This window comes from Pleurodeles waltl, chromosome 7, assembly GCF_031143425.1.
Source record: "Pleurodeles waltl isolate 20211129_DDA chromosome 7, aPleWal1.hap1.20221129, whole genome shotgun sequence".
Classification (NCBI taxonomy): Eukaryota; Metazoa; Chordata; class Amphibia; order Caudata; family Salamandridae; genus Pleurodeles; species Pleurodeles waltl.
Window position 1 is genome coordinate 23,418,622 of NC_090446.1, and position 15,888 is coordinate 23,434,509.

Below are 15,888 nucleotides of genomic sequence, written 5' to 3' on the forward strand. Positions count from 1 at the left end.
TCCACTCACGCATCGCAAAATTCTACTAACGCTTCGTCACTTAGGGAGGCTGAGATGTGACACATGGCATGGAGTACACAACCCATTTACATATAAGGTCAATGTAAGTGCCAACGTAGCACATCCCCTTCACGTATAAGGACAACATACGTGGACAACAAGCACTGGTAACACACACAACCACCTGTTCAGCAACCAATAAAATCAAGAGTAAACAATCTCTAATTTTGCACAGCTAACTGGGACTGACTGGTTGGATTTCTCACTTGCCTATCTTCACAGATGACAATACTAGAACAAATACATTCTCACCTTTCTCATCACTTTTCATGGTTCCTTTGAACTGCAGGGCGGTGTAAGAGTCAGAGTCTTCCATCTGTCTACCTGTAATGGATTTTGTATTGAACAAAATTATCCTCCAGGCTTCGCAGCAGACACTCACCACACACGAAGAGGAGGAGACACGTGACATAACGTGAAACAAACAAGGTCACTCTCACACATCGGGGCTGCGTTTTGGTCAGGTTCTTGCCATAAAGGGAAGTAAGACCTGTGTTCTGGACTGTAAATGCATTCATTTACCATGCTTTGGTTGGAAGAGATGGAGCAGGTTACTCACCAAACAGTCAACAGTGTCTAGGCACTTGAGTTTGTGTCTCTTTCTGCAAATGCTGCAAACATGTCAATGAAGGGTGGCAGCTTGTAGCCCTGGCTAGCAATTTACTACACCTACTAACACCTTTGCTCATTTTAGTCTCAAGGTAATGCAGGCATCAGCAGGAACATGATGCAAACTGGGCTCTCAGAGGCCTGTTTACCTACTTGATTCTTAATACAGCTCCTTGAAAACCCTGAGCAAAGGGTGTCAGGGCTTCACAGCAAGTGAAGCCAGCTGCACATACCTCCAATGAGTGAAGTGGGATGTTCTGACTTATTACACATTCTTCAACTGATATCCAAATATACATAGAACACAGGTACATTATATGAAAGCAATTACACCTATTTCCAAAGGGAGAGCGTGTAACACCCTCTCTCAGAGGAAATCCTTTGTTCTGCCTTCCTGGGACTAGGCTGCCCAGGCCCCAGGGGGGCAGAAACCTGTCTGAGGGGTTGGCACCAGCAGTTGATGCAGTGGAGACCCCGGAAAGCAAGTTTGGCAGTACCTGGGTTCTGTGCTAGAGACCTGGGGATGCATGGAATTGTCCCCCCAATACCAGGATGGTATTGGGGTGACAATTCCATGATCCTAGACATGTTACATGGCCATGTTCGGAGTTACCATGGTGGGGCTACATATAGGTATTGACCTATATGTAGAGCACGCGTGTTATGGTGTCCCCGCACTCACAAAGTCTAGGGAATTTGCCCTGAACAATGTGGGGACACCTTGGCTGGTGCCAGGGTGCCCACACACTAAGTAACTTTGCACCTAACCTTCACCAAGTGAGGATTAGGCATATAGGTGACTTATAAATTACTTATGTGCAGTGAAAAATGGCTGTGAAATAACATGGACGTTATTTCACTCAGGCTGCAGTGGCAGTCCTGTGTAAGAATTGTCTGAGTTCCCTATGGGTGGCAAAATAAATGCTGCAGCCCATAGGGATCTCCTGGAACCGCAATACCCTGGGTACGTAGGTACCATATACAAGGGAATTATAAGGGTGATCCAGTGTGCCAATGAGAATTGGTAAAATTAGTCACTAGCCTGCAGTGACAATTTTAAAAGCAGAGAGAGCATAAACACTGAGTTTCTGGTTAGCAGAGCCTCAGTGATACAGTTAGGCACCACACAGGGAACACATACAGGGCATACATTATGAGCACTGGGGTCCTGTTTAGCAGGAACCCAGTTACACAGGCAAAAACAAACATACAGACAGTAAAAATGGGGGTAACATGCCAAGCAAGATGGTACTTTCCTACAGTACCTATCAATTTAAAGAACTCTCTGTGCAGAAACATGTTATGTAGCACCAAGAGACCACAGTTGGGTCCAAATTTAAGGATGGCCATGCGCCATCTAATGCCACCTTAGTGTAATTTTTCTGACCCTAATTTGGCGTTAGATTGCCAAGCGTGCAGAGCCATACCTACAAAGTGGTGCAATGCATGCATTGTGCCACTATGCGTCCTTTTGCACCACATTATGCATGCGCCATGCATAATGTAAGGAGGCCTGCAAAAATGGCACAATTAAATTTACAAGATTTCATTGTGCCATTTTTGGTGTTATTTTTAACCCCTGCTGAAAGCAGGGGTTAAAAAGATGCACCCATTGAAATCAATGGGCCTCCTTGCACTTTTTTCCACTAGGGTCACAATTTTTGATGCTAGTGGAAAAATATTAGACTCCTTTGTTCCTAATACCACCATGGTGGGCCGTATCTTAAATATGGCGCATGCATGGTGGTGTTAGGGGGATGCATGGGTGCACAAGAAAAATGGTGCTGCATTGGATGCAGCACCACTTTTCTTAAATTCAGCCCTTGGTATATATTCCTTTTGTAGTGAGAAGGCAGGGCTTGCTATACAGTGCTTCTTTATTATGTTGCTTCCATGTCACAAGGAAGAAGTATAATGTAGTTAGGTCAGTAGGACATCCCACAAGTAGCAAGTACGTGTCTGCTTAGCCCAAATATCTCTCAGAACAAGCATTCCACGCTGACCAATCACAACGCTCCACTCACGTATCGCAAAATTCTACTAACGCTTCGTCACTTAGGGAGGCTGAGATGTGACACATGGCATGGGGTACACATCCCATTTACATATCAAGTCAATGTAATTGCCAACGTAGCACATCCCCTTCACGTATAAGGACAACATACGTGGACAACAAGAACTGGTAACACACACAACCACCTGTTCAGCAACCAGTAAAATCAAGAGTAAACAATCTCTAATTTTGCACAGCTAACTGGGACTGACTGGTTGGCTTTCTCACTTGCTTATCTTCACAGATGACAATACTAGAACAAATAAATTCTCACCTTTCTCATCACTTTTCATGCTTCCTTTGAACTGCAGAGTGGTGTAAGAGTCTTCCATCTGTCTACCTGTAATGGATTTTGTATTGAACAAAATTATCCTCCAGGCTTCGCAGCAGAGACTCACCACACACGAACAGGAAGAGACACGTGACATAACGTGAAACAAACAAGGTCACTCTCACGCATCAGGCTGCGGTTTGGTCAGGTTCTTGCCTTAAAGGGAAGAAAGACCTGTGTCCTTGACTGTAAATGCATTCATTTACCATGCTGTGGTTAGAAGTGGTGGAGTAGGTTACTCACCATACAGTCAACAGTGTCTAGGAACGTGAGTTTGTGTCTCTTTCTGCAAATGCTGCAAACATGTCAATGAAGGGTGGCAGCTTGTAGCCCTGGCTAGCAATTTACTACACCTACTAACACCTTTGCTCATTTTACTCTCAAGGTAATGCAGGCATCAGCAGGAACATGATGCAAACTGGGCTCTCAGAGGCCTGCTTACCTACTTGATTCTTAATACAGCTCCTTGAAAACCCTGAGCAAAGGGTGTCAGGGCTTCACAGCAAGTGAAGCCAGCTGCACATACCTCCGATGAGTGAAGTGGGATGTTCTGACTTATTACACATTCTTCAACTGATATCCAAATATACATAGAACACAGGTACATTATATGAAAGCAATTACACCTATTTACAAAGGGAGAGGGTGTAACACCCTCTCTCAGAGGAAATGCTTTGTTCTGCCTTCCTGGGACCAGGCTGCCCATGCCCCAGGGGGGCAGAAACCCGTCTGAGGGGTTGGCACCAGCAGTAGCTGCAGTGGAGACACCGGAAAGCAAGTTTGGCAGTACCGGGGTTCTGTGCTAGAGACCTGGGGATGCATGGAATTGTCCCCCCAATACCAGGATGGTATTGGGGTGACAATTCCATGATCCTAGACATGTTACATGGCCATGTTCGGAGTTGCCATGGTGACGCTACATATAGGTATTGACCTATATGTAGTGCACGCGTGTAATGGTGTCCCCGCACTCACAATGTCCGGGGAATTTGCCCTGAACAATGTGGGGACACCTCGGCTAGTGCCAGGGTGCCCACACACTAAGTAACTTTGCACCTAACCTTCACCAAGTGAGGGTTAGACATATAGGTGACTTATAACTTACTTTTGTGCAGTGAAAAATGGCTGTGAAATAACGTGGACGTTATTTCACTCAGGCTGCAGCGGCAGTCCTGTGTAAGAATTGTCTGAGCTCCCTATGGGTAGCAAAAGAAATGATGCAGCCCATAGGGACCTCCTGGAACCCCAATACCCTGGGTACCTAGGTACCGTGTACAAGGGAATTATAAGGGTGTTCCAGTGTGCCAATGAGAATTGGTAAAATTAGTCACTAGCCTGAAGTGACAATTTGAAAAGCAGAGAGAGCATAAACACTGAGGTTCTGGTTAGCAGAGCCTCAGTGATACAGTTAGGCACCACACAGGGAACACATACAGGGCATACATTATGAGCACTGGGGTCCTGCCTAGCAGGATCCCAGTGACACATAGGCAAAAACAAGCATAAATACAGTAAAAATGGGGGTAACATGCCCGACAAGATGGTACTTTCCTACACAACCCCCCCCCCCCCAAACGATGGACAATAAGGTTAACCTTGCCCAGATGAGTCTTCATTGTCTAAGTGGAAATATCTGGAGAGTCCATCTGCATTAGAGTGGGTACTCCCGGGTCTATGTTCCACTGTATAGTCCATTCCCTGTAGGGATATGGACCACCTCAACAATTTAGGGTTTTCACCTTTCATTTGTTTTAGCCAAAGTAGAGGTTTGTGGTCTGTTTGAACAATAAAGTGAGTACCAAACAGGTATGGTCTCAACTTTTTTAGTCCCCAGACCACAGCAAAGGCCTCCCTCTCTATGGCAGACCAACTCTTTTCTCTAGGGGTCAACCTCCTGCTGATAAAAGCAACAGGTTGATCCTGGCCCTCAGTATTCAGCTGTCATAGCACTGCCCCAACCCCTAATTCAGAAGCATCAGTTTTTACAATGAATTTCTTGGAGTAACAAGGGCTTTTTAGCGCAGGTGCAGAGCACATAGCCTGTTTGAGCTCCTCAAAAACATTTTGAGAGCTAGCTGTCTACAATACCTTCTAAGGCATCTTTTTGCTAGCGAGATCATTAAGAGGGGCTGCAATGGAGCCATAATTCTTGATGAATCTCCTGTAGTACCCTGTGAGGCCTAAAAAGGCTCTCAACCTGGGTTTGAGTTGTAGGGGTAGCCCAGTCCATAATAGTCTGGATCTTCCCCTGTAGTGTTGCAATCTGTTCCCCACCTACCAGGTGGCCCAGATAAACCACTTTCCCGTGCCCTATCTGGCACTTTGAGGCCTTGATAGTGAGGCCTGCTTTTTGCGGGGCCTCCAAAACTTTCCATAGGTGGACCAGCTGATCATCCAAGGTTGAGCTAAATACAGCAATATCATCTAGATATGCTGCACTAAAAGCTTCCAACCATTGCAGGACTGTGTTCACCAACCTTTGAAAAGTGGAAGGTGCATTTTTCAAACAACATGGCATTACTGTGAATGAATAATGCCCTCCAATGGTTAAAAATGCAGTCTTGGGTTTAGCATCTTCTGATAACCTAATCTGCCAAAACCCTGCAGTTAGATCAAAAGTGCTTAGATACTTGGCAGAAGTCAGTGTATCTATGAGCTCATCTGCCCTGGGTATAGGGAGAGCATCTGTCTTGGTTACTTGGTTGAGCCCTCTATAATCCACACAAAACCTCATCTCTCTTTTCCCATCTTTAGTGTGAGGTTCTGGGACAAGTACAACTGGGCTAGCCCAGGGGCTTTCTGAAGGCTTAATCACCCCTAAGTCCAACATTTTCTGTACCTCTTGTTTAATTCATTCCCTGACATGGTCAGGCTGCCCATAAATCTTACTTTTGACAGGCAAGCTGTCTCTAGTATCAACAGTATGTTCACACCAAGTAGTAGTACCTGGTATAAGTGAAACGAGTTCAGAAAACTGACTTAAGAGATTGACACAGTTGTCTTTCTGTTCAGCAGTAAGACAATCTGCTAAGACCACTCCCTCCATTAAGTCATCAGCTTCAGTGGTGGAGAAGAGATCAGGGAGAGGGTCACTCTCTTCTTCCTGTCCATTATCTGCTGCCATGAGCAGGGTGAGATCAGCCCTGTCATGGTAGGGTTTTAGGCGATTGACATGGATCACCCTAAGGGGACTCCTAGCAGTGCCAAGGTCTACCAAATAGGTAACCTCACCCTTCTTTTCAACACTTAGATGGTGTCCACTCCATTTGTCCTGGAGTGCTCTTGGGGCCACAGGCTCCAATACCCACACCTTCTGTCCTCTGTGGTACTGAGTCAGGCCAGCCTTCTGGTCATGCCATTGCTTTTGCAGCTCATGGCTGGCATGAAGGTTTTTACTGGCCTTTTTCGTATACTCAGCCATTCTTGATATTAGGCCAAGTACATAGTCCACTATGTCCTGTTTAGGAGCTTTTAAAGGTTGTTCCCAACCCTCCTTCACAAGAGCAAGGGGACCTCTTACAGGGTACCCAATGAGGAGTTCAAAGGGGCTGAAGCCGACTCCTTTTTGGGGTACCGCCCTGTAAGCAAAAAGGAGCCAAGGTAACAGGACATCCCATCTCCTTCTGAGTTTTTCAGGGAGTCCCATTATCATACCTTTGGGAGTTTTATTAAACCTCTCAACCAGACCATTTGTTTGTGGATGGTAAGGAGTTGTGAACTTGTAAGTTACACCACACTCCTTCTACATTGCTTTGAGGTATGGAGACATGAAGTTAGTACCTCTGTCTGACACCACTTCCTTAGGGAAACCCACCCTCGAAAAGATTCCCAGGAGTGCCTTTGCCACTGCAGGAGCTGTAGTGGTCCTTAAGGGGATGGCTTCAGAATACCTAGTGGCACGGTCCACTACCACAAGGATGAATCTATTGCCTGAAGCTGTTGGAGGGTCAAGGGGGCTAACTATATCAACCCCTACCCTTTCAAAGGGCACCCCAACCACTGGAAGTGGAATTAAGGGGGCCTTTGGAGTGCCACCAGTCTTGCCACTGGCTTGGAAGGTCACACAAGAGCGACAAAATTATTTAGTGTCCTCTGACATATGAGGCCAGTGAAACAGGGGGACAAGTCTCTACCAAGTTTTCTTCTGGCCCAAATGCCCAGCCAAAGGAATGTCATGTACCAAGGTAAGAAGAAACTCACTGTACTGCAAGAGAATGACCAATCTCCTGGCAGCTCCAGCTTTAGGGTTCCTTGACTCAGTCTACAAGAGGTTATCTTCCCAATATACCTTATGGCTATCACTGACATCCCAATTCTGCTGTTTGACAGCTTGCTGTCTTAGACCCTCTATTGTGGGACAGGTCTGCTTTGCCACACTCAGCTCTTCCCTAGCAGGCCCCCCTGCAACCAAAAGCTCAGCAGTGTCTGCTGCCAGCTCCTCTGGTGTAAGTTCTGCACAGGGAGAGGATTCCTCTTCCTCAAAAAGGGAATCTTCTGTAGACGGAGGGATAGTGGGCAGGGATTTATCCTTTCTACCCCTAGCTTTTGGGAGCACTTGGTCAATTGTTCCAGGATCCAAGTTTCCCTGTCCTTTTTGCTTCTTGGCCTGAGCCCTTGTCAAAGCAAAAATATGCCCAGGAATGCCCAGTATTGCTGCATGAGCCTCCCACTCCACTTCTGCCCGAGCTGATGTTTCCAAATCATTGCCCAGTAAGCAATCTACAGGTAATTCAGTGGCTGCCACAACTTTCTGTGGACCAGTAACCCCATCCCCCAGTTGAGATTCACAACAGCCATGGGGTGGCTAGGAGTGTTGTAATGAGCATCAGTCACTTGGTACTGTTGACCAAGTAGGTGTTGATCAGGGTGGACCAGTTTCTCTATCACCATATTTACACTGGCTCCTGTGTCCCTGTAGGCCTCAACCTCCACACCGTTGATTAAGGGTAGTTGCTTGTACTTACCCATATTAAGGGGACAAGCAACCAAGGTGGCAAAGTCAATACCACCATCAGAGACTAAAACATTCTCTGTGTTCTCCCTAACAAGACCAACCCCAACTACACTGCCAATAGTGAGCCCAGCTACACACTTGGATTGGCTATTAGTAGTAGACTTCCCACCACCACTGCTATTACTAGGGGCACTAGAGGTTCCAGTTGGGGTTGTGGTGGTGGGAGGTTTGGTGTTTTTCTTTGGACAAGTGGAATCACTTGCCCAATGGCCTTTTACTTTACATAAATAACACCAAGGCTTTTTTTGATTGTTTGAAGAGGATTTGGACCCGCCACCCCCAGAGGATTTTTGTAGGCCTGATGAAGACTCAGAATGTTTTTTTATCTCTGTCCCCACCATTGTCAGAAGACTTACCATCCTTCTTCTTGCCATCCTTGTCACCCCTGTATGAACTTTTCTGTTCACTCTTGTTCTGACCCATTTGTCTGCCTTCTTTCCCAATGCTTTGGGAGAGGTCAGATCTGAGTCTACCAAGTACTGCTGCAACAAATCAGACACACAATTGTTAAGAATATGCTCTCTCAGGATCAGATTAGCATCACTTTCTCTGACAGTAAGGAGCCTATCCCTACCTTTTCCAGTGAAAGATAGCCACAAGATAGCAGCCCACTGCCTTTAAGGGACCAACTGTACCATACAGGCCCTCTCAAGTGCAGCAAACCACTTGTTAATGACATCCCCCTCTTTGTAAGGGGGGACTGTCTTATGCAGGTTTCTTGAATCTTGCTCTCTAACAGGATTACTATCTGAAACACTGCTGCTGCCACCATGGGGAACTAACCCCATTCTCTGTCTTTTCCTCTCTATATCCAGGGATTCCCTGTCTAAGACCAGCTGCTGCTGTTTAAGCTTCAGTCTTGTCTCTTCTAGCTTTCTGAGTTCCCTTTCCATTAATTTATCCTCAGGGTTGGAGGCTTGGGAATGTTTAGATACAGAGAAAATGTGGGAATTGGCAGAGAGAGACCTGTCCCTAACTGGCTGGACCCTAGTAACCTGGCCTTTAGGAGTGAAAGATGCCCTACTAATGTGTGAACCTCTCCCACTACCAGTGTTACTAGGTGGCCTGCTAGATATCAGGTCTTTGTAAGAACCCTCCCCAATCTCTTCAGGGAACTCCTCTGAGTCTGACTGGGTCCCTTCCCCCCCTCCTACCTCCTCTTCCTGAGATGGGCCAGACTGGTTCTGGTCACTTTCTAGGAGCAGCTTAAAGAGAAACTCTTTTGTAGGATTCTTACCAATACTTAAACCTCTTTCCAGGCAGAGACCCCTAAAACATTTACAGTTTAAACTTTCATAGGTTGCTTGAACAATTTTGGGAGTAGGCTCTACTGCAGACATGATAGAAAAGGTTTAAGACAGAGAGAGAAAAAGTTTTAGAACTTTTGAAAGCACAGAGAAAAACGTTTTCAAACTTTTTGAAAAGTTTTGAAAGTTTTCAGAACTTTTCAGAAACTTAGTAGAAAGTTTTAGAGCAGAACAGTAAACTGTTTTGGTTCAATGTACATATATTGAAATATTTGATATATGTTTTTCTTACGAAAAGCACCAAATGACAAAGTGGTAAAGCAGTTACAAGTACTTATCCCACCGCTGCCACCAATGTAGGAGGCTGGCCTGGCTTATAGTGGGTACCTTGTGGCACTTACACCTTGAGCCAGGTCCAGTTATCCCTTATTAGTAGAATAGAGGTGGTCTAGCAGCTTAGGCTGATAGAGGTAGCTATAGAAGAGCAGCTTAGGCTGAACTAGGAGACAGGCAAAGCTCCTACTATACCACTTATATCATATAGCCCTATATCATAAGAAAACACAATACTCACAGTTACTAAAAATAAAGGTGCTTTATTTTAGTGACAATATGCCAAAAGTATCTCAGAGGATACCCTCACTTAGGAGGTAAGTAAGATACACAAATTATATGTACACAAACCAAAAACAGGTGAGTAACAGTTAGAAAAGTAGTGCAAACAATGTAGAATCACAATAGAATGCAATAGGTAGAAATAGGCCTAGGGGCAACACAAACCATATACTCCAAAAGTGGAATGCGAATCACGAAAGGACCCCAGGCCTATGGTAGGTTGTAGAGGGTTGCTGGGGCTGTTAGAAAACACTAAGGGTGTCCAAGATACCCAACCCCAAGACACTGAAAAGTAGGAGTAAAGTTACCCTACTACCCCAGAAAGACAGTATAGTCGAGATAGGGGATTCTGCAAGAACAACAACTGCCAGCAAAACACTGAAGACAGATTCCTGGACCGGAGATCCTGTAAAGGAAGAGGACCAAGTCCAAGAGTCACGCAAGTGTCCGGGGGGGGGGGGGGCGCTGGAGCCCACTAAACCCGGGATGAAGGTGCAAAAGGGCTGCATCTGGGTGGAAGAAGCCAAAGATTCTGCAACAACGGAAGGTGCCAGGAACTTCTCTTTTGGACAGAAAATGTCCCACGGTGTGCTGGAGGATGCAGAGTTATTTCTACACAGAAAGGCTGCAAACAAGCCTTGCTAGCTGCAAGAGTCGCGGTTGACGATTTTGTGTGCTGCCGGGGCCCAGGAAGGATCAGGAGGTCGCCCCTTGGAGGAGGAGACATAGGGGCCACTCAGCAACTCAGAGAGCCCCCACAGAAGCAGGCAGCACCCGCAGAAGTACTGGAAAAGGCACTTAGAAGATCTGAGGACAGCGATCAACTCAGAGCCACAAAGGAGGGTCCCACAACATCAGAGTCAAATCAAATCAAATCATTAGCATTTATAAAGCACGCTACTCACCCGTGCGGTTCTCAAGGCTCTAGGGACAAAGGGGGTGGTTATCGCTGCTCGAACAGCCAGGTCTTTAGGAGTCTCTGGAAAGCGGAGTGGTCCTGGGTGGTCCTGAGGCTGGTGGGGAGGGAGTTCCAGGTCTTGGCCGCCAGGAAGGAGAAAGATCTCCCACCCGCCGTGGAGCGTCGGATGCGAGGGACGGCGGCGAGTGCGAGGCCAGAGGAGCGGAGGGGGCGGGTGGGGACGTAGAAGTTGAGGCGTCTGTTGAGGTAATCCGGTCCCTTGTCGTGGAGGGCTTTGTGTGCGTGGGTGAGAAGTCGGAAGGTGATCCTTTTGCTGACTGGGAGCCAATGCAGGTGTCTCAGGTGTGCGGAGATGTGGCTGTTGCGGGGTACGTCGAGGATGAGGCGGGCTGAGGCGTTTTGAATGCGTTGCAGGCGATTTTGGAGTTTGGCGGTGGTCCCAGCGTAGAGGGTGTTGCCATAGTCCAGGCGGCTCGTGACGAGGGCGTGGGTCACGGTTTTTCTGGTGTCGGCGGGGATCCAGCGGAAGATCTTGCGGAGCATGCGGAGGGTGAGGAAGCAGGCGGAGGACACGGCGTTGACTTGCTTGGTCATGGTGAGAAGGGGGTCCAAGATGAAGCCGAGGTTGCGGGTGTGGTCTGCGGGGGTCGGTGCGGTGCCGAGGGCCGTGGGCCACCAGGAGTCGTCCCAGGCGGACGGGGTGTTGCCGAGGATGAGGACTTCAGTTTTTTCAGAGTTCAGCTTTAGGCGGCTGAGCCTCATCCAATCTGCGACGTCCTTCATACCCTCTTGTAGGTTGGTCTTGGCGCTGGCGGGGTCCTTGGTGAGGGAGAGTATAAGTTGGGTGTCGTCGGCGTAGGAGGTGATGATGATGTCGTGCTTGCGTACGATGTTAGCGAGGGGGCTCATGTAGACATTGAAGAGTGTCGGGCTGAGTGATGAGCCTTGAGGTACGCCGCAGATGATCTCAGTGGGTTCTGAGCGAAACGGAGGGAGGTAGACTCTTTGGGAGCGGTTTACGAGGAAGGAGGCGATCCAGTCCAGGGCCTGGTCTTGGATCCTGGTGGAGCGGAGGCGGGTGATTAGGGTGCGGTGACAGACGGTGTCAAAGGCAGCCGAGAGGTCGAGAAGAATGAGGGCGACTGTTTCACCGTTGTCCATCAGGGTTCTGATGTCGTCTGTGACTGAGATGAGGGCGGTTTCAGTGTTGTGGTTGGTTCGGAATCCGGTCTGTGAGGGGTCGAGCAGGTTGTTGTCTTCCAGGAAGGTGGTCAGCTGTTTGTTGACGGTCTTCTCTATTACTTTGGCTGGGAAAGGCAGAAGGGAGATGGGGCGGAAGTTTTTCAGTCCAACTCAGTGAGTTGGGCAATGCAGGACAGAGTGCAGGGGACCTGGGCTAGGCTGCGCACAAAGGAAGTCTTGGAAAAGTGCACAGAAGCCCGAGCAGCTGCAGATCACGCAGTACACAGGATTACTGTCTAGCGTGGGGAGGCAAGGACTTACCTCCACCAAATTTGGAAAGAAAGGCCACTGGACTGTGGGAGACACGTGGACCCAGCTCCTGTGTTCCAGCGACCATGCTTGTCAGGATGAGAGGGGACCCAGAGGACTGTTGATGCAGACGTTTGGTGCCTGCGTTAGCAGGGGGAAGATTCCGTCGACCCACAGGAGATTTCTTCTTGGCTTCCAGTGCAGGGTGAAGGCAGATAGCCCTCAGAGCATGCACCTCCAGGAAACAGTTGAGAAAGCCGGCAGGAGGAGGCGCTACAATGTTGCTGGTAGTCGTCTTGCTACTTTGTTGCGGTTTTGCAGGCCTCCTGGAGCAGTCAGCATTGATCCTTGGCAGAAGTCGAAGAGGGAAGTGTGGTGAGCTCTTGCATTCGTTATCTGAGGAATAGCCCAGAGGAGAGACCCTAAATAACCCACAGAGGAGGACTGGCTACTGAGAGAGGTAAGCACCTATCAGGAGGGGTCTCTGATGTCACCTGCTGGCACTGGCCACTCAGAGCTGTCCACTGTGCCCCAGCACCTCTGTATCCAAGATGGCAGAGGTCTGGGACACACTGGAGGAGCTCTGGGCACCTCCCCTGGGAGGTGCTGGTCATGGGAGTGGTCACTCCTCTTTCCTTTGTCCAGTTTCGCGCCAGAGCAGGGCTGGGGGATCCCTGAACCGGTGTACACTGGCTTATGCAGAGAGGGGCACCATCTGTGCCAATCAAAGCATTTCCAGAGGCTGGGGGAGGCTACTCCTCCCCAGCCCTTCACACCTATTTCCAAAGGGAGAAGGTGTAACACCCTCTCTCAGAGGAAATCCTTTGTTCTGCCTTCCTGGGACCAGGCTGCCCAGGCCCCAGGGGGGCAGAAACCTGTCTAAGGGGTTGGCAGCAGCAGTTGCTGCAGTGGAGACCCCGGAAAGCAATTTTGGCAGTACCCGGGTTCTGTGCTAGAGACCCGGGGATGCATGGAATTGTCTCCCCAATATCAGAATGGTATTGGGGTGACAATTCCATGACCCTAGACATGTTACATGGCCATGTTCGGAGATACCATGGTGACGCTACATTTAGGTATTGACCTATATGTGGTGCACGCGTGTAATGGTGTCCCCGCACTCACAAAGTCTGGGGAATTTGCCCTGAACAATGTGGGGGCACCTTGGCTAGTGCCAGGGTACCCACACACTAAGTAACTTTGCACCTAACCTTCACCAAGGGAGGGTTAGACATATAGGTGACTTATAAGTTACTTATGTGCAGTGAAAATCGCTGTGAAATAACATGGGGGTTATTTCACTCAGGCTGCAGTGGCAGTCCTGTGTAAGAATTGTCTGAGCTCCCTATGGGTGGCAAAAGAAATGCTGCAGCCCATAGGGATCTCCTGGAACCCCAATACCCTGGGTACCTAGGTACCATATACAAGGGAATTATTAGGGTGTTCCAGTGTACCAATGAGAATTGGTAAAATTAGTCACTAGCCTGCAGTGACAATTTTAAAAGCAGAGAGAGCATAAACACTGAGGTTCTGGTTAGCAGAGCCTCAGTGATACAGTTAGGCACCACACAGGGAGCACAGACAGGGCATACATTATGAGCACTGTGGTCCTGTCTAGCAGGATCCCAGTGCCGCAGGCAAAAACAAACATACATACTGTAAAAATGGGGGTAACATGCCAGGCAAGATGGTACGTTCCTACAGTACCTCACATTACCTATCAATTTAAAGTACTCTCTGTGCAGAAACATGTTATGTAGCACCAAGAGACCACATTTGGGTCCAAATTTAAGGATGGTCATGCACCATCTAAAGCCACCTTATTGTCATTTTTCTGATGCTAATGTGGCATTAGATTGCCAAGTGTGCAGCACCATATCTACAAAGTGGTGCAATGCATGCATTGTGCCACTATGCGTCCTTTTGCACCACATTATTCATGCGCCATGCATAATGTAAGGAGGCCTGCAAAAATGGCACAATTAAATTTACAAGATTTAATTGTGCCATTTTTGGTGTTTGTTTTAACCCCTGCTGAAAGCAGGGGTTAAAAAGATGCACCCATTGAAATCAATGGGCGTCCTTGCACTTTTCTCCACTAGCGTCAGAATTTTTGATGCTAGTGGAAAAATATTTGACTCCTTTGTTCCTAATACCACCATGGTGGGCCGTATCTTAAACATGGCGCATGCATGGTGGTGTTAGGGGGATGCATGGGTGCACAAGAAAAATGGTGCTGCATTGGATGCAGCGCCACTTTTCTTAAATTCAGCCCTTGGTATATATTCCTTTTGTAGTGAGAAGGCAGGGCTTGCTGTACAGTGCGTCTTTATTATGTTGCTTCCATGTCACAAGGAAGAAGTATAATGTAGTTAGGTCAGTAGGACATCCCACAAGTAGCAAGTACTTGTCTGCTTTTCCCAAATATCTCTCAGAACAAGCATTCCACGCTGACCAATCACAACGTTCCACTCACGCATCACAAAATTCTACTAACGCTTCGTCACCTAGGAAGGCTGAGATGTGACACATGGCATGGAGTACACATCCCATTTACATATAAGGTCAATGTAAGTGCCAACGTAGCACATCCCCTTCACGTATAAGGACCACATACGTGGACAACAAGCACTGGTAACACACACAACCACCTGTTCAGCAACCAGTAAAATCAAGAGTAAACAATCTCTAATTTTGCACAGCTAACTGGGACTGACTGGTTGGCTTTCTCACTTGCCTATCTTCACAGATGACATCAAATACTAGAACAAATAAATTCTCACCTTTCTCATCACTTTTCATCCTTCCTTTGAACTGCAATGCTGTGTAAGAGTCAGAGACTTCAATCTGTCTACCTTTAATGGATTTTGTATTGAACAAAATGATGCTCCAGGCTTCGCAGCAGAGACTCACCACACAGGAAGAGGAGGAGACATGTGACATAACGTGAAACAAACAAGGTCACTCTCACGCGTCGGGCTGCGGTTTGGTCAGCTTCTTGCCTTAAAGGGAAGTAAGACCTGTGTCCTGGACTGTAAATGCATTCATTTACCATGCTGTGGTTGGAAGAGATGGAGCAGGTTACTCACCATACAGTCAACTGTGTCTAGGCACTTGAGTTTGTGTCTCTTTCTGCAAATGCTGAAAACATGTTAATGAAGGGTGGCAGCTTCTAGCCCAGGCTAGCAATTTACTACACCTACTAACACCTTTGCTCATTTTAGTCTCAAGGTAATGAAGGCATCAGCAGGAACATGATGCCAACTGTGCTCTCGGAGGCTTGATTACCTACTTGATTATTAATACAGCTCCTTGAAAAACCTGAGCAAAGGGTGTCAGGGCTTCACAACAAGTGAAGCCAGCTGCACATACCACCATTGAGTGAAGTGGGACGTTCTGACTTATTACACATTCTTCAACTGATATCCAAATATACATAGAACACAGGTACATTATATGAAAGCAATTTAAACTTTATGATAGATTATAGAAGGTGTAGGGTCTCTACCTTTTGTGCATGGTCACCCCAAACCTTTAGCCTTTTGCTGG

General features: G+C 47.5%; 1 long non-coding RNA gene across 1 annotated transcript; it reads right to left on the reverse strand.

Moving 5' to 3' along the window:
- Positions 1-310: 310 nt before the first annotated feature.
- On the reverse strand, positions 311-15,210 carry LOC138247140 (uncharacterized). The gene is made up of 3 exons (XR_011194346.1): positions 15,123-15,210; positions 8,424-8,549; positions 311-384 (listed from the first exon to the last, which is right to left on the reverse strand). It is a non-coding gene; the product is annotated as an uncharacterized lncRNA (long non-coding RNA).
- Positions 15,211-15,888: the final 678 nt, after the last annotated feature.